Genomic DNA, 25,448 nt, shown 5'->3' with positions numbered 1-25,448 from the left:
TTGGTGTGCTGTGAACTTGCCAATAGTAAGAGCATATTGGGGTTGCCTCTGTCTGATCCCTTCCCCAAGCTGTTTATTAAGGAACAACTCATTACTAAAGACTGTAAATTCAGCTTTTACACTGGAGGTCTCTGTAGCTACACTTACAGGGGCTCTTTGCCTGTGCTTCTTCTGTTTAAAATTATATTGCTTGTTTAAATGCTGAGAAATCATTCTAGAGTGAAATGAAAAGAGTCAGGCAAAGCTCAGCACCTTTTTCTGACTGATTCTGGGAGACCATGCAATGGACAAGCCTGAATTTCCCTAGAGGTTGATCTTGCTCAGTTGTGGGAGTTAGGCTTGTTTTTCTCTAGAAATCTGGCCACACACATGAGCTTTAATCATATGCAAACTTCTTGTGCCACAGGTATATGGTTGTCCTGACAATTTTAGACCAGGATCCTTGAAGATTCATTTAAAATACTTACCAGAACAGCCTCTGTGTTACTGAAGAGCTGAGGTAAGGCATTAGACAAAGCCATCTAAAAAGAAAAAAAAAAAATGTACAGAAAAAAATCCCTGAATATATCACCTAATTGCAGCTAAACAATTGGCAAAAAAACAGGGATGAATATTGGCTGGATTGCTAATGACCTACTGATGCTGATTGCTAATGATGAAAAATGTAAGCATAAGAAAGAAAAGATGCTTTCATACCCTACAAAATCTAAGTAATACCTGCATCTGCAGAAAGAGGTTCCTGAGTAGATAAGATGCAAACTATTATAGTTCTCCTTGCCTGCCTAAAAGCAAATACCCAAAAAAACCCCATCAAGGACAGAAAACAGCTCTTCCCAGGGTACAGGCATCTATGAACCATCATATCAGCCTCTAAACCTATTTGACTCTCCAGCCATTTGGGAGTCAAGCCCCTGTAAAGAGTTAGTACAGGCTCCTAAGATTTGTGAAGATTAAGAAAAGTATTGTGGTTTTGGGTTTTGGATTTCTTTTTCCTCTTTCTGGATCTTAGACTACACATTAATCCGATGGTGAAATCATAACTGTGAGACTGTGGAACTTTTACTTGTGCTGACAGCGAGGCACATGGCATTTTTAATTTTTGTTTTCAGTTTCTAGTGTTAAAAAATATTCTGCAGTGTAGACTTTAATTTGTATTACAAGACAGCCTGCCTCTCCAGAAGAAAAACAATATTTGATGCAAAAATTCCTCCTCAGAAAGGCTTCCAAAAATGAAACAAAGGAGGAACAGATTATTCTTTCCAGAATTTGTGTTAAGAAAGGCTCTGAGCAAGTTCCCTCACAGGGAGCACCCAAGAAGTAATTGTCATTTTTTAGGACCACAGAAGCCACCTAAGGTGTTAATAAAAAACCAAGAACACCTTGTCACCTGCACCCAAAGAGCAGCCATTGCCAGGCTGGATATGTCATGCTGGATGCACTTCAGTCATGTGAGATCCCACCTGCAGGGCTGCATCCCTTTCCCAGCACAGGAAAGACATGGAGCTGTTGGAGCAAGTCCACAGGAGGCCACCAAGAGGTTTGTACAGTCAAGGAAAGGTGTTTAGTGTTTCCTGGAGCCTGGGGAGGATTGTGCACCAACAGTGTTAGTAATTCAAAAAGGAAATGTGGATATGTAGTTCTGACTCTTTTTCCTGCCAAGTACCCTTGGGACAAGGGTTACATTTCACCAGCCTGTTCCCCTTTTCACATTTCCACAACTTGTTTGCAGCCCTTTGCTGGTTGCATCTGTTTTTGCATTAAATCTTGTCCCCATCCTGAAAGCTCATCTCAGTTATTCCTCTGGCTGAATCTCTGATTGTCTGTCTCTGCTTGTCCCCCCTCTCCTTCCTGTCCTCCATTCCTCCTCTTCCACTTCAGCTCATTGCTCACCATCTGCTTTTCCCACATAATTATGCAGTTTCATTTTTATTTCCACTACTTTCTCAACAACTGGCTCTCTTTTCAAAGTTTGTATCAGAAGTTTGTCCTGCTCTTCATTGCTGATATATGGGTTACTGAGGTCTTTCTATAAGGGAAATAACAATCTTGCTTGCCTCATATGGAATTTAAGTGCTTCATAGTGGAGAAAACTTGGTGCTTTTTTTTTTGTGTTGCAAACTATCAACTGTTTTTTCAGGTCTTTGGTTTTAATAAAGCACACATAGCACTAGAGACTGGAGTAAAAATGGTGTGGTGTGGTATGTTCCTGATTTCATTTCAGTATTCTGAATGTGAATACTCTGAAAGGCAGAAAGAGTTAAACTGAGGTGTGCTCTAGGCTTTTGTGATAATGGAAAGCTGGAAGGGAATTAGTTGGTGAGTTTCAAGACAGGGTTCATATTTATTCACTTTTTAACCACTCCCATTTCCTTCGTCCATTCAGCAGATAAAGCTGCTATCTAAATCAATAGCTGTGAGGCTTAAGATATTTCCTATCATAGTTCTGGAACAAAAACATTTTCATTTGTTTCAAACTGGAGTCATTTCCACTTCTTAGTGGTAAAATGAATACGTGAATAAAATGAATACATACATATATATATACATGTCTCTATATATGAACATGTACACAAAGATACAAAATGGTTTAAGACTAGGTGTATAATGGTAAAAATGGAACTGGAATAATTAATCTATATTAATGAATTTTAACATGAACAAAGAGAACTAACCTGTCTAGAGAATGCTATTTGTTCACTGAACAATTGGAAAAATGAACCTTTTACAAGCTTGGCAAAGGGATGTTTGATTTCTGAGACACTTAGAAGATTTATACTTTAATGTATACTTATAAGAATTTACATTTTTATCGTCACAGTATTTTAATTCAGTGCTCAGCTTTCTATTTTGAGTGTATCATTCAGCTCTGGTTTTATTTTAGAGTTTCAGGAACTATTGTTGCTGTTCTGCTCTTTATCAGAATTGTCCTGTGTCTGAGTTAGATATCACTTCCGTGATTTTCCCTAGAAATTCCCCAGGAAGATTATGGAGGTGCTTTATAATTTTTTCTAATTTTTCTTTCTACCTTGTCTTCATGTTTCAATGCTGGAGAAGGATGCCCAGCTCTCCAGACAGGGTAATCCAGCCTAGTCACCCAAAGTTTCTCTTGCCAGAGACCCTTCTCTGAATGTCACTGTCCTTTCTCCAGAGGTGATGAGCACCCTTTTTGCTCTTCACGGACTCCTGTCACACTTCTGCAGCTTTATAGAGTGAATTTCAAACTTCCAAACTTTTTCAAACTGCAGTTGGTGGCATATAACTGACCCTCTGCATGCCAGGAAAAGCCACTGACCCCTTCACCTGCCCCGTCTTCTGCTGCTTTCAAGTATTCCTCTGCATTCCAAGATGCCTCAGGTTATCTACTAAATTTCAATTCTCATCATTCTTTGTGAGCTCATTTAATTTTCTCCAATAACTACTATTCCCACTCTTCTCTGTCTTAATCAGAGACTCTTTACTGAACCATTCCTGCACTGATTAGTTTCTTTATTTGCATTCTATTATCTAAGTGTTCCTTTTCTCTTTGGTCTCCATTCCTTTGTCTCACTTTTCATTCCTCTCTGGTTACAGCAGGTTTAACTCAGTAATCAAATCAGGCTCTGAGGTGCAAAAAAGTGGTTGCCAAAGATCCAGAGCTTTCAGGTGAGGTCAATAAAATTTAGTCCCTCAGCAGCAGTGCATTCATGTGCTCTCACCTGAAAAACATCTAACAGAGAGTGAGTCTTTAAGAATCTGATTGGTAAAGTGAAAGAAATCCCTTTTGAAGTCCTGTTACCTGTGAATTTTCAAATGGCTATAGTCTGACCAAATTTGGTGCCCTTTTTAGAACATGGATAAAAGACCAATATAAAGAGCTGCTCTTCTTTTGGGTCAGAACTTCTGCTTCCATAAGAATGCTCTCTCTTCATGAGGAAGAAGGTTAGTAAGCTGTTCTTAAAAATAATAATAAATCTCTTTTTTTTCTGCTGTAGTTTTTAGTAACGATTGGGCAGCTTTGGCTGGAATCTCACATCTTCCCTCCCATTTAACTAAAACAAAAAGTCAGTCTGAAGCAGAAAATGAGCCTGGAAAATTTCAACCAGAACAGTTGGTTTAGTCATGTTTTAAGTAATGGGAAGCAGTGTTCAGTGAACTTTAGTAATATAGGTAGTTCCTATTTTACTTATAACAGGAATTTTAGTATGGAATATGTGTGTGTGTTTCATTAAATATGCTAAGCTGAAGTCCTTGCTCTTTTTATTATGTAATGAGTATTGGATATTTAAATGTAAGAATTGGACCAAAGCTTACTGGAAATCAGGAGACTATGTGAGCATAGGATGTACTGGATAATAAAACTTGATGCACTTCATAAAGCGATGTATATTTTAAAAGTATAGGTAAAGTCTGTTGGGAAAAAAGGCAATTTTGCTGGTTTTCTTGGGTCTGCTGTGGATTTCCTGAGAATAAGCACAATAAATTAGCCTTCTGTTTCCATTTCCATTATCTTTAAACATTTGTCTATACGTAATCCCTTTTCCTCCTCTGTTTCTTATAAATGCTTCTAAAGCCAGGATTGTTCTTTAAGTGGGCCTGTAGCAACTTGCATGTTTGATGGTCCTACTTTTTCTCTTGATTACTGGAGGAACTTAAAACGCTGCTGTCAGCTAGTTTTCTCTAAACCTATTTCAGTTCCATGTGATGACATGCCTGGCTTGAATTGTGCTTTAAAACTATCTTAAATAAAATGGGAATCTCAGAAGTGACACTATACTGATTCTGAGCTCCTTCACCAGCCTGACTGGGGAGCAGTGTGAATTTTGTACTTGCTGTGTCAGTGACTGCTGCTGGTTTGTTGCAGACAACAGATATTTTGTTAATGCCCTGCAGCCTCCGCGGAGCTGCCATAACAATGTTTGTTAACAGGATCCTGTGGCACACATTCCTGGAATGCTGAGCTGGTTGCTGAACCCCTAAATACACGTGTGTCCCTCATCCTGCTAGGATGAAATGGGCTGGGTGAAAGGGCTTTGTCCAAGATTTAACATACAGGTTATTCAATACACTTGGATACAAATCATTCTACCCAACAGGTTCAGACCCCACAGGAATCTGAGATCACAGGAAGCTTCCTTCTATGGTCCTTTTGTAAAGATATGCATGTTGATTTAACTCAAACAGAAAGTCACTAGTCCATGTGTATGTAATTAAATGTCTTTGATAACCTTTACTGGTAAATTACCTCGAGTAGTCTGGAAGAGATTCAGAATGAAGCAATAACAGGCAGCACAGTGTATGACATTTTGTTTTCTGTTTTGGCTTGTTAAACCTGACTATTTGGACCTTTTTTTGTCTCTGTGTACTCTCCTTATCGATGAAACTTCCTTTGAGCATCAAAGACTCCCTTTGGGAAATCAAAATTCCTGGATTATTGAAACAGAGCCTTGTTGACTGAAGTTCTTTTATTAGACAGGTGAATTTCCCATGGGCTTAGAGTCTTGTGTAAAGAAAGTCACCTTGTTTTCAAACCATGTGCTTCAGTAAAAACAAAGAAGCATCATGTTTATCTGAATGTTTCATCTGGGAGAAAACAGGCATTAGAAGGGGCTTTGTGTGCTAAATATTGGCTATAGCAGAACATTTTCAGTATTACCTTACCGACACAAATGCTTGGAAGGAAAAAAACTTAATTCTCTAAGTACGGGTTTGGTGGTTTGGATGTGAGATCAAAATGTCTTGCCTGGATGTAATTCGGAGATATGGGGAAGTCTCCAGAGGTTTTACAGATCGGCGGCTGATACTGTAACCAGATAATTGGTCAGGAGGTGTTCCAAGCCACATAAAAAGGAAAGCTTGAGAACACAGCCGCAGGGGATCTCCTACAGACTTTGATTTGGCATTGAAAGCTTCTGGTCTGTCTGAGCGTAATCTTGGCATTGTCACGTAAAAACTCTAGGCTCAGGTTGTGCTGTCCTGAGGGGTTTGGTTTCTGCAGCTTCAGGAATAAGCAGGACCTGCTGGAAAGATGTTCATAGTTACAGAACTCTTGTACCTGGCAGGTGAGGGAGACAGGAGATCATAATTCTCGAGCAGGTGAACAAACTGAAAATGATTGAAATATTTTCAGCTGAGAATTCTGTCCTTATTTAAATCTAATCATTGAGAACATGTCCTTTGGAGACACCTGAGTTGTCTGGTATCATGATACCTTGGGAAGGCTGACCCAAAACAGAGACTGGACAGAGCTAGAGAATTAAGTCAGTATTTATTGAAAGGCCTCCAGGATACACCTTGGGCAGGACAGGGCCTGACCAGGGCTACACCCAAGGTGGACTAAGAATGGTCACACAATGGCTGACCAGTCACAAGGTCTCACACTTGTGTAAGTTTTGGTCCATTTGCATATTGGGGTTTAATTGCCCAATTACAGCTTCAGGTTGTGAGGTCCCATCCTTCTTCTTCCTTGTTTGTGCTTTTGGGCCTGAAAGTTGCCCTTGGTCTTCAGCAGGAAAAGGATTTGTTTTGTCTCCCTGCTCTGTGCAGAGAGCTGAGTGACACTGAGTGTGAGGCTCAGAACTGCACCCCTGGGCAGCCCAGAATGTGAAAAACAAGAGAGCTAAAACTTAAGGCATCAGTCAGAGTTGATCAGTTATGCCAAGCTAACAAAGGCGTTTCCCATTCAGCGTGATCTCAGGAAAGCAATGCTACACAGAGATTCCTGGTCATGCTTCAGTCACTCTCCTTCATCAGAAGGAAGAAGAAAAGGTTACTTTGTGGCCAGACATCTTTTGTAGTCTTTTGTTCTCCTTTTATTTCTGTATTTTCTTTAGGTGTTTCCTCAGTGAAAGCCATGAGGCTGTGTCCTTATCTATGTTGGTTTAATATATAGGTGAAAGTTTCCATATATTTTTCCCCCAATTACTGTTGAAACACCTCTTCATTTTGAGGCAGATATCCAGGAGACAAAGTGGTTCCCACCAACGCTGTTTCCCTGATGTGTTTCCTTGGAATCTGTTCCATGTTCTGAGGTGAGCTAGCTTTGAGTTTGCTGCAATTGTATTAGTTTTAGATAAATTTGTTTGTAATATGTGATAGGAGCTAAAGGAAAATCTAGAAGCCGAAGCCACATTAGATAAGTTCTCATGCAGGCAAAAAAAAAAAAGGTCCCAGGCTAGAAAACCTTGCAAGCGTAAGTGCAGGACTAAAGGCAGAAGAATGTGACAAGTCCATGGCATAATGAGAATATCTATTAGTGTGACACCTGCTGCAGTTTATGTCCAGTGCCAGACTTGATATCTCTGAGGATGGCTTGCATGACATCCAGATGCCACAGATTGCCCAGTAACATAAGTGAGTGAGTTTGATCAGTGAGCCACCATGGTGTATCTACCAGTGAAACAAATGTAGGACCTACAACTTTACTCCGCGTTACTTCATGAAACTTTACAGCTTCAAAATTACTTTGAAAATAAAATGTTACTTAGTTTTTGCTGAAGTCTGTAATCAAAATCATCCATAGTTGGTGTGACTGTTCTAAAATATTCAAAGGTACATATAACCGTTATATGTTGCACGTATATATTTCAGCAGAAATCCCTTTCAGGTGCCATAGATTTAATCGGTACCAGGAAGAAAGGAACCATAGCTATTATCTTACAGCTCTTTTCTATTAAGTGACTTCTATCAAGTTTCCTCTTCTTTCCCCATGATATTGATATTTAATTCCACCCCTGCCCCCATCAGCCAAGTGAGACTACAAGTTTATGTAAACATTTAATAAAAAAACCCAACACGCTTTTACCTAGAGAAACTTTTTGTACACTGTATCTCTAAGAAATTTTCCTTCTGAGTGAGGGAATTTGGTTTTAGCTGAACTGGTTAAGGCCTTTGTTGTTTTTTTTCCTGAAAAAGGACTTGTGGGTTGTTTTGTGGTGTTTTAATTTGTTTGTTTCCTGATTCTAAGGCAAGGCTTGCATCCATATCGATCTTGGCCTTAGAGCACTTGAATTTGGGGAGCCTACAAGACCCTTTATGGATCCAAATTTCTAGTCCATTTCTCTTTTAACCAGAACTCTTGGATGGACGAGAGCTTAGCACAGCAAAAAGGAAGAGAAGTTAAGAAATCAGAAGAGGGGTATCTTTGGGTTATAAAATGTCGCTCAGGAGTGTACAGTGTTTGTTGGATTTTCTGTGAGATGTTCTATTTTTTAAATAATGAAATCTTGGATCATTTATTTCACTATTAGAAATTGTTCTTTTCCAATTTAAAAAATCAGTATATCCCTTTGACCAATACAAATTCTTATTTACTTTCTCAGGCACTGTGTACTGGATAGTGTCTTTATGATACCTGTTTTTAAAATGACAAATAGGGCTTTATTTTTGGCAGATACCCATCAAATTTTATACTACCTTCTGACAGTTGTGATGATAAGGAAGCTTACATCTGTGTTAACACTACTGCTGTTGTTGTGTCCTGATTTTTTTTGAGAAATATTTAGATTATTTAGATCTAAGAGTCAATTTTGTGCTACTGCTATTCCTCAAGCAAATGCATTCCTCATTTGCATTCCTCCTTTTCCCAGTTTATTCATCTGAATGCACACACACAATAAGTTACAGTGCATGAATGAAAGCCTAAGCAAGTGCTGTTGAAGGTCCCTAAACTGTGACACCTTGCAGTTGAGTTGTCAGTATTGGTGCACTCCAAAAAGAAGTTGTTTGAAAGCCAAAGTTTTATGTTTCACTGTTATTAGAAGAAAATTAGACTTCCAATTTCTCTAAAATTCTTGAAATTGCTTAATTAAAGATTGCTGCTGTTTGCAAACTGGATCCAATTTATGGGCCTGTTAGGCCAGTTGTCTTTGTCACATCGTTTTCTTCTTGATCTTACCAACATGAATAAGTAGATTTAAATTGTGCAGAATTGAAAATTCAGCACGTTTAGCCATCCAGGTTGAACAAATAACAATAAACTACAGAAAGGCAACCAAAAAATGGTGACAATGATCAGACATGATGTGATGAGTCATTCAGCGTAGAACACATTCGTCTGAATTGTACAGAAATGTCAGTTTTTAAGCAGAACTTCATGTGAAAGTACACTGCGAGTTTTCAGAGTTAGGATTTTCTGTTTGGGTAATTCTATATTTTTAATAAGTGCATGTAAACGTTGTAAACATTAAGAAGGATCATTATGCCTTTCTTCGGAAATGACTTTCACGATATTTGAAAGAAAAATCCTTTTCAAAATATTTTTAGCTACATTTGCACGAAGGCAGTTGCCATTTTTTTGTGTTGCTGTTTTGGCACCTCTGCACTAACATCAGCCTCTCCTGCAGCTGAGGGCACCCAGCCACTTCAACTCCTAGGTTGGATTATTTTTTCTTTTTAATAGGGAAGAGTGAAATTGTTTGGTAAGAATAGGGGTTAGAATTCACTTTAGAATTGTAATTGTGCAATTAGTTTTCAATTAAGAAATAAAGGAATTCAGGCAGCTGGCAGTCAGATCAGGTGTCATGTATATCCCTTTTTCCTGAAAGTTAAGGGTTCATCACTGACTAGACATCATGAATCTTACAAGTCATCCCCTTCTAAAGTTATTGGCTTGTAAATGTGCTCATGTGAAAAGGTGTGATTTAATACAGTCCATGCCCTGGGGCAATCAAGAGTACTCCTGGATGAAGGGAAAATCAAACTAATGGTGAACAAGCCCCTAGCAATTTCCTGGTATATTGCTTAAAAATGGACATTATTTTATTTCCTTTCTGAATATCAGGATAATTGCACGTTTCTGGAAGGGCTGATCCTAATAATGGCGAGTTAAATATGAGTTCAGATCAGAATTTAAAAGAAAGCATAGTTAGGTGCAAGAGGCTGCAGGCTTTAATTTGGCATTTTATAGAAAAAGTATGGAGACACCAATCCAGTTATTCCTAAAATTCAATATTATGTCCTTCAGGATTAGTATTAGATCAAGGGGCTCGTTCTGAGCTAGGTTTTATTATGTCATCTATTAATTCTGTTCAGAGTTACCAAAAAAGTGTATTATTCCTTCTGGATTTTCAGAATGATGTGCAGTTCAAAATATCAAATACTTAAATATTATCACAATTAAAAACATTTCAATAGAGGAAAATATAATTTTAAACACCTGATTTACAAATGCTTTTCTACTAAGAAATGGGGACCACAATAACAGAATCTGAGTCTCCAGAACCTATATGAAACATAGAAGAGGCTTCATTTGAACTTGGATAATCATTTTAAAAGAAAAATGTTATAAAAGCTGAATGTTTGCTGAGGCAGAATGTTCTTTGTGACTCACCTGGTCTTTATCAGGACAATTGGGCTCCTGACAGTGCTTGACCATGGCAGTGTTATTTCTATGAATTACCTGGCTGCCTGCAATGTCTCTTTCCAGGAAAAAATCATCTCAAAGATCGTTTAAGAAACAGATATTAAACCTCTCACGTAAATTGAGTAGATTCTGAATATCTGGGAGTATTTTAGGCATGGAGAGCTCATCTATCACTAGTCTACTCAGCTGAATTCTTGAGTAGACTACTCAAAAATTGCTACTCATTTTACAAGTAATTATATATTTGGTGTATTTTTTTCTCTGTAGTGGTAGACAGTTTTGCCCTACTTTTCTGATGATCATAGAGACTAATTTAGATTTTGTCATGGTGCATGAGTTAATATTTCTAAACTAAATATTAAGAATAAATATCCATTGCTTTGCCCTGGCAGAACAGCATTCCACCCTTAAAATATTTCTTCACATATATTTTATTCTCAGCCATGTCAATCCTTGTTCTCAAAAATGTACAGCATTTACTCAGCCTATCCATAGCACCCTGAGTTCTTTACAAGGTAATGTCTTTTGTATTTGCTTCTACATTTGGAAAATAGTATCTGTATCAGTCTTTTTTTTTCCTTAACTCCCAGTAATATACCATTCACTATGAGGTGAATCGTTACCTTTTTTTAAAAATAAAATACATTCGTTAAAAGAATAGGAATACTTATCTTGGATTTTTCTTCATCTGTGTCCAAGTATATCATCACCTGGTCTTAGGTGTGGTGGTTGATTCCTGTGAAATTAGAAAATCAGTCAAGTTGTGTCTGTATTGTGCTGATTCCAGGGAATTTGGTTTGGAGCCAGAAGGGAAATGTAAGGAAATCTTTTTTGCAGCATCATTCCCATAACAAACCTCAAAATAGCGTCTTGTTTGCCTTTGGAGGGAATATTAATAGAGTAGAAAAAAGTTACAATAATATTTTTTTCATCAGCATAACCTGTAGGGGTTTTGTGGGTTTGAGGTTTTGGATTTGGGGTTTTTTGGGGGGTTTTGTTTTGTTTTTTGTTTTTGGGTTTTTTCACTGCTGCAGGTGAATGAGAAATAATGTGTAACAAAGAGGTTTTGTTTGAAATAAAGCATTTATCAACAATTAGAGAAAGCATAGGACTTGGAAATGGTTTGCCCTCTTTTTGTCCCTTCTCTTGATGGTGACGTGTCTTGTTAAAGACAGTGAATTTTGAGAGTCCATACATTTCCCTCACCAAATGTCTGTGTTCCTAAAGGTTTTTCCATCCTTTGAGCTTCATGGTTTTCTGTTGCAGACAGATTTTTGCAAGTTTCTAATATGATGACTCTTAATGATCATTTAGATCATTAAGATCTAAATGAAGCGATGAAACTGTTAAGTTCAAGTTTATCAAATTTCAGGCACAGGGCCTGTCATGTCAGGGGAGTCCAGCAGCTCACTGTACCCTGACTATCTGATGGTAACTGCTTCATCTGGTCAAGAACCTCTGCAACATGAAATTTAAAATTTCTGGTAAAATGTGCATTTCATGTAGGGTAGGTGTGATTCTGTTGTCCAGAAACGTTTGTTGTTCTTATGATCCATACTTAACTGTTGGAATTAATTACATCTTCTACCAAAAATTTACACCACTACTTTTGAATGTAGATTTGGATCACTTAGGGATGGGTAACAGGTAAAATCCACTTTGTGGGGAAAAAGCCCTCTGAGTAGAGTCCTGTCTACACACCTTGTGTCTATTTTAGCTAGTAATTACTGTTACTGCACTGTGGAGGACAGCTCTGTATGAACCATACAGAATCAAAGAAGTAAAAAAATTTTGTTGTATGCAAATAACAAAAGCAAAGAGTCCTGCAGCTGCTTCTGGACCTTTTTAGACCCCAATGTTTGGGTCTATTGGCCATTTTTGTAGTAACAGGAGTCTTACACTGTGAGTAATAGCATACAAAATATGCCAAAAGCAGCATTTTGAATAATAACTGTACTTCATAATATTTAGCTGAAAAAAGTAGTAGATAGTCTTTGTTCCATTGGCCTTCAAAAGGTTAACCTGGTATGAACCAAGGAAAAGCAATATAGATCTTAAGATGCTGAAGAGCTTTCATGGGCTTTTTTTGTTAGTTTTTTTTCTTTTTTAAGAAACAAATGGTAAATATATATGATGCCAGTTGCCACAAGTAACAATAAAGTTGAGGGGCTTGTGTGGAGATCTTGTGAATTTTTTAACAAGCGCTGAATTTGGACCAAAGCAGTTTCTGTGTGTGGTTTTAACTACTGTTAATTACTGTTTGATTTAAAGAGTAATAGATGCAAGAGTAGCTCCTTCTTTCTCCTTCCATATTTTTGTTTTCATGTAACTCTGAATTATTTGGTTTTGTTGTTTGTTTTTTTTTTTTTAAGTAATGAATTGTAGACAGTAAGCTAGAGGAGACAGGTAATGTTAGGAACTAGATTATCTTCCTAGGCATAGAAAAACATTTCCCGATTGTCCCAAATAGTGAAATTGAGCCTCATAAATCTCATCTCCAGTTAATCAATCACTTTCTTAAAATTTCAGGCCAGGCAGTGAATGCAGCTTCACTATGGCAGAAATGAGGCAGAGCTGGACTGCCTGAAGTCATAAGGAGAAATGTCCTTACTGCAAGCTGAGGCTGGCTGTGCTCTATGTCATGATATTGGCTGCAGTGTGATGTTGCCTGTGCTTCCCTTTCAAAGATCCTTTTTTTCTAATGTATTGATGGCTCACTCAGAATCCTAGAAGTCTTCCTCCTTACTTTTCCATCCAGCTAGTCTAAATCATCCATGACGGAGTTGCCTAATCTGCTCTTGAAGGGTTCTTTTTTATTTAACTGGTCCCATGCTTCACTCTCTGTGCTGTTGGAAAATTTTAATTTTGCGTCAACATTTAACTGTCCTTCCTGGCAATTTAAGCTCATTATTTCTTGCCCTGTTACAAAAGAAAAAAAATACTACCTTTTTTTTTAGTTACTTTTTATATTTTTGTCTCAAAGATCTCTCATATTTGAGTGCTTTGGTCACTTAACCTTTCCTTAGGGACCATGTTTGCATCTGCTGTGGTGGTGGCAATGAAAGCCTCTTTCACCATTGTTTCTTTAGTGCTTGTACGTGCTGCTGGCTCGCAGGTGCATGAAAACACTGTCAGGAAAGATTCAAGGCTGAATGGATGTGACGTGCTGACGTCAATGACCCAGGCTTCAAAACAACTTTATAACCTGGAGAAAACAGAACAAGTCTATAAAAGCTGTGGGAGTAAAATCTGTTGGTTTCTCAGCTCTGCATAATCCTTCCTCAAACACAGTCACCCCCCCAGCAGCCCAACACAGTTTGCTCAGCCTCTGGCTACTCATTACATGTCCAGGCTTGACTCTTCCCTCAAGGAAGCAGACAAAATAACTGTGCTCAAAGCACCTCTAATTTCTTTGCTGGAAACCCTTTTGGATGTGTTTTCTTGCACTCCTTCAAGGCAGTGACAAGCTCATTCTCTCTGGTGTAAGATAAATGAGCACACTGTCCAGTTACTGCCTTCTTTTGGGTGTCCTCTGGTGTCTTTATGCCCACCCCAATCTGGTGTCACTGAGAATATGTGATCATCTTGCACAAGGCACCTAGCTGAGACCTGGAAAGCAAAAACTGTTGAGGATGGGTTATCCAAACCAGCTAATTCTTACCAGTCACCTTTGCTTTTCCTTGGAGTGTGCTGTTTTACATCAATTTTAAACCTGCATTCCTGAGGCCTGTCAATAAAAGGCGTGGGCTTCCGCCACTCCTAGCCACAAATCCTCCTTTATGCTGACTATATCATCTGTGTGGTGAGCAAGATCATTGGACTGATCCAGCTGAAAATGTATTCAGCAACAAAACTAAAAAAGAATTTTCAGTACAGCTTCTGCTTTCTAGTGGGATGGCACCTCCACCACTGGAGGAATAAAGAATAAATTTGGATTGGCACAGGGCCAAGCATGCAGAGCAGCAGCCTAGGATTAACTGAGGTTACTGACCAGCCCTCGAAGAATATGACCTTTTCTTATCTCAGACAGATCACTGAATCTCAGCCTTGCCTCCTCTCAGCGGAGTTGTTCAGTGGTTTAGACCTCTCCCTCCACCAGTGTGTGTGACCTGTGCTCTCAGTGCCACCATGCTCTCATGTCATTAGGCAGGATGTCACTTTGTGCTGCCTATTCCAGCAGACCTACATCACTGGTGGTGCTGTTTCAAATGTGCTTCTCCCCACAGCTCTGAGTCCTTAAAACTTGGTTTTATGGGTCATTTCTTCCTAGCTTGTCCATGTCTTTGATGCTCATAACTGAGGAAGGTCTTTAAAGAGAGGTACGTAGGCTTAGGAACAACAAAAGCAGCAGCTTGAGAAAGGGGCAATTCCACATTTGTAACCTTTTTGGACACCAGCACATGTGATGCCTTAAGTTTTAGCTTTCATGTTTTTCGTATTCTGTGCTGCCCAGGGGTGTAGTTCTGAGCCTCATATTAAGTGTCAGTCAGCTCTCTGCACAGAGCAGGGAGACAAATCATTTTCCTGACGAAGACCAAGGACAACTTTCAGGCCCAAAAGCACAAACAGTGGTGACTGAAGGGAGGAACAAAAAGGATGAGACCTCCCAACCTGCAGCTGTAATTGAACAATTCAACCCCAATATGCAAATGGACCAAAACTTATAAAAGTGTGAGACTTTGTGACTGGTCAGCCATTGTGTGACCATTCTTAGTCCACCTTGGGTGTAGCCCTGGTCAGGCCCTGTCCTGCCCAAGGTATATCCTAGAGGCCTTCCAATAAATACTGACTTAATTCTCTAGCTCTGTCCAGTCTCTGTTTCGGGTCAGCCTTCCCAAGGCATTGGTTTCTGGTCAGAAAAGGAAACCAGAAAATCAAATCAGAAAAGGATTTGTTTAGTATACCTACTCTGTGAAGGGACCTTACTAACACTTAATATGAGGCTTGGAACTACACCCCTAGGCAGCCCAGAATCTGAAAAACAAGAAAGTAAAACTTAAGGCATCGCATGCACCAGACCAGTTCTGTTGAAGTGCCACATTTCAGCACAAGCACAGCAAACACTGCAGCTCTACATCAGCTTGGGTGCCTTGCATGAAGTTTAGGCACAGAGGTTCATGCTTTGTTAAAGCTGGGTTTAACTGCATGACCCTTCCTAGGAGATTTGTCCCAGCAAGCCGCTGAGGTTGCACTTGCCTTTTCAGCACAGCACCCTGGTCACAAGGGACTGGTTCCTTTCTGCATGTTTATTTCTGCTGCTGTGTGTTCTGGATGTGACTACCTTCCCAGGGAATTCTGTTAATGTTCCTGTGCTCCCTATCTAACACAATAACACGTGATCTTTTTCATCCCTGCTTTCCGAATTGTTACATTTGGCTAATCCCCTTCTGCTTGTACTGGTAACAAAACAAAACCACTCTCAAGTCTGTCGCTGCATAATTCTTCTTATCAAAGTACTTTTCCCATAAAACCTTATGTTGAAATATTCAACAACCTTAGGATAGCATGTGACTTCCCCTCCTCAAAAACTGCCTGCCAGAAGTTGTCTTCTCTTTTTAAAATAAGACCTTTAGACCACTTGGGGTTTATCTACAAGAAGCCCACAGATGAGGTACCTCCTTGACCCTACAGCTGATTGTGAAACTGTCACAAGGAGAGAGTTATGCACCTCAAGAAGGCATAAATCACAGAGTTAATCATCATCAAACCGCGGAAGTTAGACAGGAATCAGTTAAAGGCACAAAACCAATCTAGCAGCCATTGCAGCTGCCCTTTTTGCAAATCCATCATTTGGAAGAAGATAAGCATCCAAGGAAAAACAAATGGCTCTTGCTTGAATGCACACAGTTTCCAATACAGAGGTGGTGCCTTGAAATCCCGGCTCTAATTAATTTTGCTTTATTGAAAACATTATTTGGATGGGAGGATGGAGGTGAGAAGTGGTTATTTTGAGTCTAAATGTAAAACCTTCTTGACTCAGATTATTGGGTCACTTTATAGGAATGTCTGTCAGAAGCTTTACTGTAGTTGTTACTTAAGAACAAGTGCAGTATTCCTCCAGATAAACAAAACTACAGGAAACAGATCTTGACACAAAAATTATTTGCTGCTTGATTGAAGTGGAGGAAGCTAAAGGGGTGGGAATCCAGTTTCACAGTGAAGTTAAAAAAACCCCTCCATTACTATTATGTATTTATATTAGAGTTTGATGGGGTTTGATTGGTTAATCGGGATGGATGGGGTTTTTGGCCTTTGAGGGATTTTTTTGTGCTTGTTTGTTTAGTTTGGGTTTTTTAAGTGTAGAGGGACAAAAGGAGGCTGGAAGAACAAGAGATCAAGAATAAAGTCTGCAACCTGTCTGCCTTATCCAGGGTGAATACCAGCATCAGCTGTACTATTGTCTTCTCTGGCATACTTTTAAAAACTATCTTTAAAATAGTTCAATTTTATATAGAGCAATGTAGCCTGGAGAGGAGGGTTGGGATCCAACGTACAGGGTGAGTTTTCCACGGAAACTTGAGTGTGGGAGAACTTCCCAGCGAGGCCAAGTGAGTGTTAGTTGTTTACACAGGATAAAAGGTAAAGAGGAGATAAAGAGCAACCCCCAGTAAGACTGATGATCACCTCAACCTTGTGGTACACTGGCATCAAGGCAATTTCTGTGGATACATTGACTTTTGCCCAGGAAAAGGGGAAACTAAAACCTGCTCGTGTCGTGGAGGTGCCCTATGCACTGAATTTCTCTGCTGTTATTTTTCTTCTCTATGCCTCTCATCCTGTCTCTGTGCTTTATTTAATTTGCCTCCTTCACTGGAAATTCCACTTTCTCTTGATGCAACTTGCTTTGTGCCTGGTACTGTTCCATGAAAATTTTGCTGTTCATACATCAAGAGTTTGTGACAAAAGAAATAATTTCATTAGAAATCCCCTAGCCAAGTTGTAATTGGCACACTGCATCCCAGAGCTCTTTTGTACAAGAAGAGAGAATGCATATTGCTGTGCTCTGCTCCTGATGGTCCTCAACTCTAATTAAAGATGCCTTGCCATCTGTGAAACAGTTCCAGAAAGAAATGTGAAAGCAACTCCAATTGTATTATAATCACTTCTAGCCTAAATGTTTCTTTAATGTTGGCTCTTTTCTCTAATTTGGGAATAAAATCCTCTGTGAAAAGAGTTTTGGGGTATGGCCCTTTCTGAAATGTCTAAATTAGTGTTCCGTGTTGTTCAGGAAGTCAGATTAGATGGCCACAGTGCTGCCTTCTGGTCTGGAAAAGGTCCAAGTAAAGGTTTATAGTTTACCCCTTCCCTTACCCTTTTTTCCTACCACTTTCAAAGTGTGAAATCCAGGTACAACACTGTGCAAGGTGCAAGGGCTCTGTCTGGAATATCTCTGTCATTCCGTGTTTTTTTTTTATTGGTTTTTTCAGCTGCCACTTACCAGAAACTCTCTGGGATAACAAGATGTCTAGTGGAGGTTTACTCTTCAGGGTAGTCTGCTCACTAAGGTGCTACAGTTGTGTTTTATTTTGGTTTGAGGGGTTGTTTTAGCTAAAAAAAAAACCAAAAACAAACCCAAACAAACAAAAAAATCCCAAACCAGCTATATCCCCAAAGCCTTGATTTTTGCCCTTCACAGGTTTTTACCTTTGGCTTGCACTGACAATGATCTTATTTTCTGGCTGTACAATATATTGCAGGCAGAACTGAACAAGTAGATTAAAAAATTTGAAAGCACTTGTGACATCAAGGGATAGATTAAATCACCAAAACAATTGAATCATATTTTCAGTAGAAGATAACATTGCAAAATTATTAAATCTATAGGCTGTTTTAACTGCCTTATGTCCTCTGTTTCAAAATACTGAGGTCAAAGTACCCGAGGACTCTACTGCTCAGAATTTCACTTTGAATTAGCTGTCTACAGCTATCAGGTCTCCCCTGGAAGTAGAACATAAAAAACTTTCAGTGTGAATCAGAGTTAAAACATGGAGTGCTTACAGACCTTTTTCAGTAGAAGTTGAGCCAAAGCACTTGATGGTGAGGGGATGGCTGATAAATCTGTGGTTATTTATAAGAACTGCTATTTTTTTCTAGCTCAGACATTGTTAGAAATAATGGTGATTTAACTTACTGGATTACCAGATTTCTGAGTACTTCTAATCTACTACCACAGAAGTTCCTTCTTGTACCTGAGGAAAAAACAATCCAACACACATCAGGCCTGGAGCTACAGGGGAAAGATCAGACCTAAGGTGCTCCCATAGAGTCCCAGGCAGACAGTGGAGAAAGCAAAAAGAGGTGGCTACTGCAGGTAGGATTAACCCATTTCGAGATATTTCAGCAGGGCTTGTGCCCCTGTTCTTAAATTGGCTGGGAGAAAAAAAAAAAAAAAATCTCTCCCAGAGCCCCACCTGAGGTTATTGTGCTGATTTGAACACTTGTAAACTGGTGTTCAGTTCCTTGCTTCATGCAAATTCTTCCTGTGCCAATAAGAAGCCATCCACCTTCCCTGTTTGTCACTTCCCTGTCTATAGCATGGGCATAAAAGCCTCCCCATTATCTCAGCATGGACTTAAAGAGTGGGAAGTTCTGTTCTGGGATATATTTTTTTTCCAAGTTTTGCTGCTGACATAATAGATACCAGATACTCCTGGAGAGGGAGAAAAAGATTGCCTTTTAGAAAGTAAATGTAATTAGAAAAGTCTGCAGAGGAAATTATCTGATGGGTTTTCCCTTTCTTTGATTCCTCTTGATTCTCTGAAAATTATTTCTTTTTGAATCAGTTGTTAACTGGAATAGTATTATTGTCTTATAGAAGGCTAACCAGACCTTATTTGTTATTTATTTTGCTATGACTCTAAGACATAGCATCACACCTTGTGCTACTTTGACTTGGAAAGAGATGAATTAGAGAGTTCCATTCTGTTATTTGCAGAATAAAATTTAGTACCCCTGTCCTCACTGGAAAATCAAAATCTTTTGCATCTTAATTCTAGGCTCAGCAAGCTAAAATATCAACACGTACTGTGAAACAAAATTCCAGTAGATGATTCTAGTTGGTTCCTGTTGGAATAAATCAATGCACCCAAGAAAACACCATAAAGAGGGACTGAAGGTGGGGTCTGGTGTGACCTGGAAGTAGAGGAAGGAGAAGCAATGCACCCCAGGTGAGGTGTGTGCTGCAGGGCAGGATGCCTGCTCATTGCCTGCAGTACTGCAGCACCCATGGGCCCTGTCCATGGACATTTCTTCCAGAATCCAGGATCATTATTTTATCTGGCCAGAATCCAGAGATAAGTATAAAGTCTTTATAAAGCCTTTGTCTTCACATTTATGGTCAGACCTGTCCTGTGAATGCTCTGGCCATTTTTGGGTCAAAGGCTCATGACACACAAGAGGAGAATTTTATTAGCCATTAAGGTGCCTTTTCTGAAAACACTGAATAGTCAACATATTTAACCATGTACACACCCAGCTGCTTGTCTGTGCAATGAAAAATTAGTTTAGTATTTTGATAAGTGATAGAAGAGCCATCTATATATTTCAGTCCAAAATGACAAAACAACTTGGCATATTTTCATAGCAGGATCACATGGTGCTTTAAAAGTGTTTTATGGAGGAAAATATTTTAAGCTATAAAATATTCTGGGATTTTTTTCTGCCTACTGAGATAACAGCAGAATGTTTTGTCTACACATAACCAGTCTTCATTAGCTGCTGGAGATGTAATATTGATTCAAACTTCTTGGAACTTCAGCTCAAAAGAGAGATAATTTATAATGCTTTGGATGGGAAGTTTCCAAGAAAGGAAAAGAGGTTTATTGGTTTTCTTCTTTTTAATTTTTTAGGGTTGTTTGTGTTTAGAATATACTTCAAATTAGTATAGCATAAAATAGTTGGTGTGTCACTTTCTTTGGATTTATTTCCATCTATATACTTAGACCTCTCATTTAAATTGTCGGTGCTATTAACCACCAGCAATATAACTAATTGTCTTTATTATGGTAAGACCTCAATGCCATTTATGAATATGATTTTTTTTTTCACTAGATACTATATAAACAGGCTAAGGCAATCCATGGCTGAAGATTCACACTTTCAGTATCCCACAGAATATATGTTATTAAACAAGAAGATAAACATTACATAGGGACAGCAGATCTTTTTGATTTGGTTCATTTAATTTGATTTGGTTTATTTAATTTGTTTAAATATTAAGTAAGTGGTGCTCAGTAAAAAAGGGAAGGAGATTATTTGATTAGGAAAACAAACAACAGAGAGATGCAAAGGGAGGCACTGGAGTGAATTCAGCAGGGATAAGAGAAAGGGAAATAAGGCAAGCAGGTACTCTAAGGGCTAAAGCCAAGTGTCAAAGAGAAAGTTGGTAGGAAATATATGGGATGGAAACTGTAGTATCATAACACATGATATTATCAGTAGGTATTATAGTGATCAGTCTCCAGATGACCATGGGATTAAATGGGAGTGACAACACTAGCATAAAGCAATCCTGACATCAGGAATCCAGAAGGAACTTAAATTCACTCCTCTTATCCTCATGGCAACTGGGGTCCCTTGTATCTGCACAGTTTTCCCTGGCAAGGGAAGCTGTGCTCATCTTTTAGAGTGCAGATCTGTTTCCAGTACATCTTATACTTCAGCAGCCACTTTCCATGCCTCTTTATACAAAAACTAGACGTGTCCTTTGACACAGATAGTGGTTCAATTATAACTAGTCAGGGGCTATATGAATATTTGGAAAAATTAGTTGCTTCCCTATGCTGCTTTTAGAGAGGAGATCTCAGTCTGGAGTCTGGTCTTTCACACTGTTTTTTAATGAAGTTGAGCCTGTGCCATCTGCCAGCCTTTGGGATTACTCGGGGAGCTTCCATGTTGCTATTTACATAAATTGATACATAATTTAGGTTTTATGCTAGATATTCACCTTGAGGCATTTCTTCACTGATTCCGATGAAGATATAAGTTATCTATTGCTGATCACTTCATCAGCATTATTCTTTTAGAGCAAAAGCCTGAAGGAAAAACAGTGAAATATATTTCCTGTCATAAACCTGTAATCTGGAGCCAGTACCTTAAAATGCAAGAACAAACCATTAAAAACTGCCCACAAACATGAAGCAACTGTTTTAATTTGTTGCCAGGACCAGTTTATCAGATTAAGAGGGCTGACTGGCTTTCCTGATGTTTGTGCTGCAAACTTTTTCTGCGATTTGCTGTGTGGGATGTCTTTGTGTCACTGGTTTTAAGAGCCTGACCTTTAGTTATGAGAAATACTGTTTTGTTGCTCTTATGGATCAAGCCCAAGGAAAGTAGAGCTTCATTTTTACTCTGCTACCTTTAATGTAAAAACTCCAGTAAAGCCAATTCCTACAGCAGAGTTATGGAATCTGCCCTTAACTCCAGGTGGGGATGTGGAGAATTGTCCTGATTCACAGAGAGAGGACCTGGGCAGGCTTGAGAGGTGGCCCCGTGTGAAACTCATGAAGTTCAGCAAGGCCAAGTGCAAGGTCCTGCAGAGGGTTGGACACAGGCACAGGATGAGGGGAGAATGGATTGAGACTAGCCCTCGGGGAGAAGGATTTCAACAGGAGCCAGCAACGTGCACTGGCAGTCCAGAATGTCAGTCATGTCCTGGGCTGCATCCAAAGCAGCCTGACCAGCTGGTCCAGGGAGGGGATTCTACCCCTCTGTTCTGGTGAGGACTCGCTTGCAGGGCTGCATCCAGCACTGGGGTCCCAGCACAGGAAGGACATGGAGCTGTTGGAGCCAGTCCAGAGGATGAGAGGGATGGAGCACCTCTGCTGTGAGCAAAGGCTGATGCAATTGAGATTGTTCAGCCTGGAGAATGGAAGGCTTTGGGGAAACCCTAAAGGGGGCCCACAAAAGAGATGGAGAAGGACTTTCTATAAGGGCACATAGTGTCAAGACAAGGGGGAATGGCTTCAAACTGATATGTTTAGACTGAATATTAGGAAGAAATTCTTCACTGTGAGGGTAGTGAGGCCCTGGCACAGGCTGTGCAGAGAAGCTGTGGCTGCCCCATCCCTGGAAGTGTCCAAGACCAGGTTGGATGGGGCTTGGAGCACCCTGGGGTAGTGGAAGGCGTCTCTGCCCATGGCAGGGGATTGGAAGGAGATGATCTTTAACGTCCTTTTAAACCCAAACCATTGTGTGATTCTGTGATTCTATGGTTTCTACCCCAGAGATCTGGCATCTCTAGTAATTGTTTAGCTACTCCTACAATGTCGTAAAAATTAGCTTATGTTTACAGAGGGCTCTGAGACAATGAGATTAAAGGTTCTGAATAAGTACAAAGTATAATTATTAGCTAGTGTTTAACAAGGTTTTATGATTATCACATTGCCTGCGTAAACAGTATTTACCTTAGAGTTAATACAGGGTGAGATCTGGGCATCTCACACTACCTTTTTGGACTTCCACTGAATCTCATCTAGGAACATTTGAGATCTTTATCTTCAGTTTGTTGCAGCTCAGTCCAAAACTCTCAAATGAGGCTACTCTGTTGATAAAACATTGTTTACTTAAATATTGGAAACAGTCAGGAAAGAGCCACTCGATTTTGACAGCTGCTTTTACAAGGGTGTCATGGCAAGAAGTATTCATTTATTTAACCATCAACACAGAATTAACAAGTGAAGGTACTCTTAAAAATTTCTTTACATTCTCTAAAAAAACACATATTTAAAAGGAAATATTTGTCTGACATATCCATGCACACTAATACACATTAAAATCTATTTTTGGCTCAAGTCAGCAATTCTAGGGTTTCTGAGAAGTTTTGCAGTAACAGGTTGTTTACTTCCTCCTTGCTGTTGGTATGTGACCACACCAGGACACGCTATATGGCTCATCATTGACAGTGATCAAGATATAATTACTTTGCTTGAGGATTTTTGTTCATGGTTCTTAGTGCTCCAGTTATCATTGTGGATGCAATTCATGCACTTCATATTTTAAAGGAGTTATTTAAGGCAATAAAACTCAGCAGGTAACAGAAGTACACTTTCAGTGACATGAAAATTGTGATTGTATTTGCACATTGACCTCTCTATATCCATCTCACACTATGAGCTGTTGCTCACTGTGTTTATTTAAGATTTGTGTAGTAGTTTTGATGGCAATAAGAACTCAAAATACCTTTCTGTTCCTTGTCAGACTAGACACTCAGAAATTTCTGCTTCAATGTCTGTAAGTTCATTTGAGCTTCTCTATAAACTACATAAGCTGTTTTTTACCTCATTCACTCAAGGAGAAAAAGAGTTCTGTTTTAACTCAGCTGCACAGGGGTTAGAGATAAAAAAAATGTAAAAAGAAAAAAAGAGTGATTAAAAAACTTATAGAGTCAAAGAGAATTTGGTAGCTTTCATTATTTCACAGTACTCACCATGAAGGTCAGCATGTGTCTTCCTCTTTGTTTGAAACCTGTCCAATTTCCATTCAGATGCAGCTACTTCAAACGCCTTTTGTTCATATACAGGCTTGAGCAACTCCAGAATCTTGTAGAAAAGAAGGGAGGGAGGGGGATGAGAGGAACATCCTGACAAACCTGAAGGCCTTGTCATAGCTTGTCACAAAACAAAAGGTGTATTCCTGTGAAGGTCATCCTGAGGATGGGCAGAGCAGCAGCGTTTCCACTGGCTAACGCTGCCCAGAAGAACTGTAAATAGAACCTTTTCTCTCCCTGGTGCCAGCTAGATGCTAGATTTGTGATCATGGCACTTACAGTTCAGCTCTGCTCAAACAGCTCCTGTGCCAAACAGTAGGCAAAAAGAGCAAGCAAGCAAGGAAGCTTCTCCAGATCTCAGCACGGGGGATGGAGAAAATTAGATGATGAATTCATTACAGGCACAGAGTATTTGTGGCTGAAGTAAATATTTCTCCTGAGTCAGATCCCTTTCTATCTTCTCTGATAAATGAACTGGCATCAATGGACATACTACAAAGGCTTTATACTTTGGCTTTTTTTTATCCAGACATATTGACAGAGGAAAGATGTGTATTTTTCACTCAACCCAAGACCTATTAATCACAGCTTTGTCTGTGTAAGCTCTGAGGATCCAAGTCTAAAACATTAATAATTTAAAAAAAAAGGTGTTTTCCCCTTAGCCTTGAAATCTGCAATTCGGTGCTCTGTGCAAGAGAAGAAAATTCAGCAGGTAACACCCAGAGCAAAGAATGCATAGCAGTGGACATAGGCAGCTGACTTTCCAGCACATCTGTCTTCTCTTTGCTGAACTGGAGGTACCAAATCAATAGTGTATTAGGATGTAGGGGTTTTTTGGGGGGGTGAGGGTCAGGTTTTATTGGGTTTTGTAGATTTGGGCTTTTTTTCAGGGGCTATCTATATTGCAAGAAGATTTCTGTCTTTCCTTGATTAGAAAAAAAAAAAAGGCAAATCAAAAATACTGCAAGATTTTTTTTATGCAGGCGCTCATCTGTGCATATGACTGATTTTTAGTGGCCACTGGGAATGTTGCATGTGAGATGATGATACTCTTGCAAGCTTCCTGTCCAGAGGAGAGAGAGGAAACAGCAGGAAACATAATAAATGGAAGGGAAACTCAAAGTTAGAGCAGAGCAAAAGACTCAATAAACAGCACTTCAAAACCAGCAAACATCTGCCTGTTACCAAAGCTCTGTCGCAATAGCCTTTTCAGAGGAGAAAGCAAGAAGGCCAATCTAGAGATCTATTAGCTGTGTTTATCTGGCCTTTAAAGCATTAAAACCATTCCATTTACAAGCTCAAAACCAAGACAACATTTTTTTCCTGGCCTGTGTATTCAGCTAGTCTTGAGCAGTACTCTTTGACATGTGTATGAGTTATGGTGCCTTGCACTTGCTTTTGGCTTAGCACGGGTGGAAGCAAGAGCAGCTTTATGATTTCAAAATTGGCATCAAGCGATTGCACTTTGCTTTAAAATAAACCAAAAAATATATCAACAAACAAACAAAAAAAAAAAGGCAAAGTTTAGCTTGGTTTCACTAAGTTTTTGCTTTGTTGGACAAGCAAAAAACCCCCCATGATGTATTTGAAACCATCCATGGGTGATGCAGAGTGTATGTGAAG

At 39.3% G+C, this 25,448-nt stretch overlaps 1 long non-coding RNA gene across 1 annotated transcript; it reads right to left on the bottom strand.

The window, feature by feature from the left end:
• Nucleotides 1–12,920: 12,920 nt before the first annotated feature.
• On the bottom strand, nucleotides 12,921–23,887 carry LOC136360906 (uncharacterized). Its single transcript, XR_010743540.1, has 3 exons — nucleotides 23,766–23,887; nucleotides 21,285–21,372; nucleotides 12,921–13,544 (listed from the first exon to the last, which is right to left on the bottom strand). It is a non-coding gene; the product is annotated as an uncharacterized lncRNA (long non-coding RNA).
• Nucleotides 23,888–25,448: the final 1,561 nt, after the last annotated feature.

The sequence above is a fragment of the Sylvia atricapilla genome, chromosome 5 (genome assembly GCF_009819655.1).
Source record: "Sylvia atricapilla isolate bSylAtr1 chromosome 5, bSylAtr1.pri, whole genome shotgun sequence".
Classification (NCBI taxonomy): Eukaryota; Metazoa; Chordata; class Aves; order Passeriformes; family Sylviidae; genus Sylvia; species Sylvia atricapilla.
Note: the sequence above shows the minus strand (reverse complement) of the source record. Positions and strands in the feature narration are given on the sequence as shown.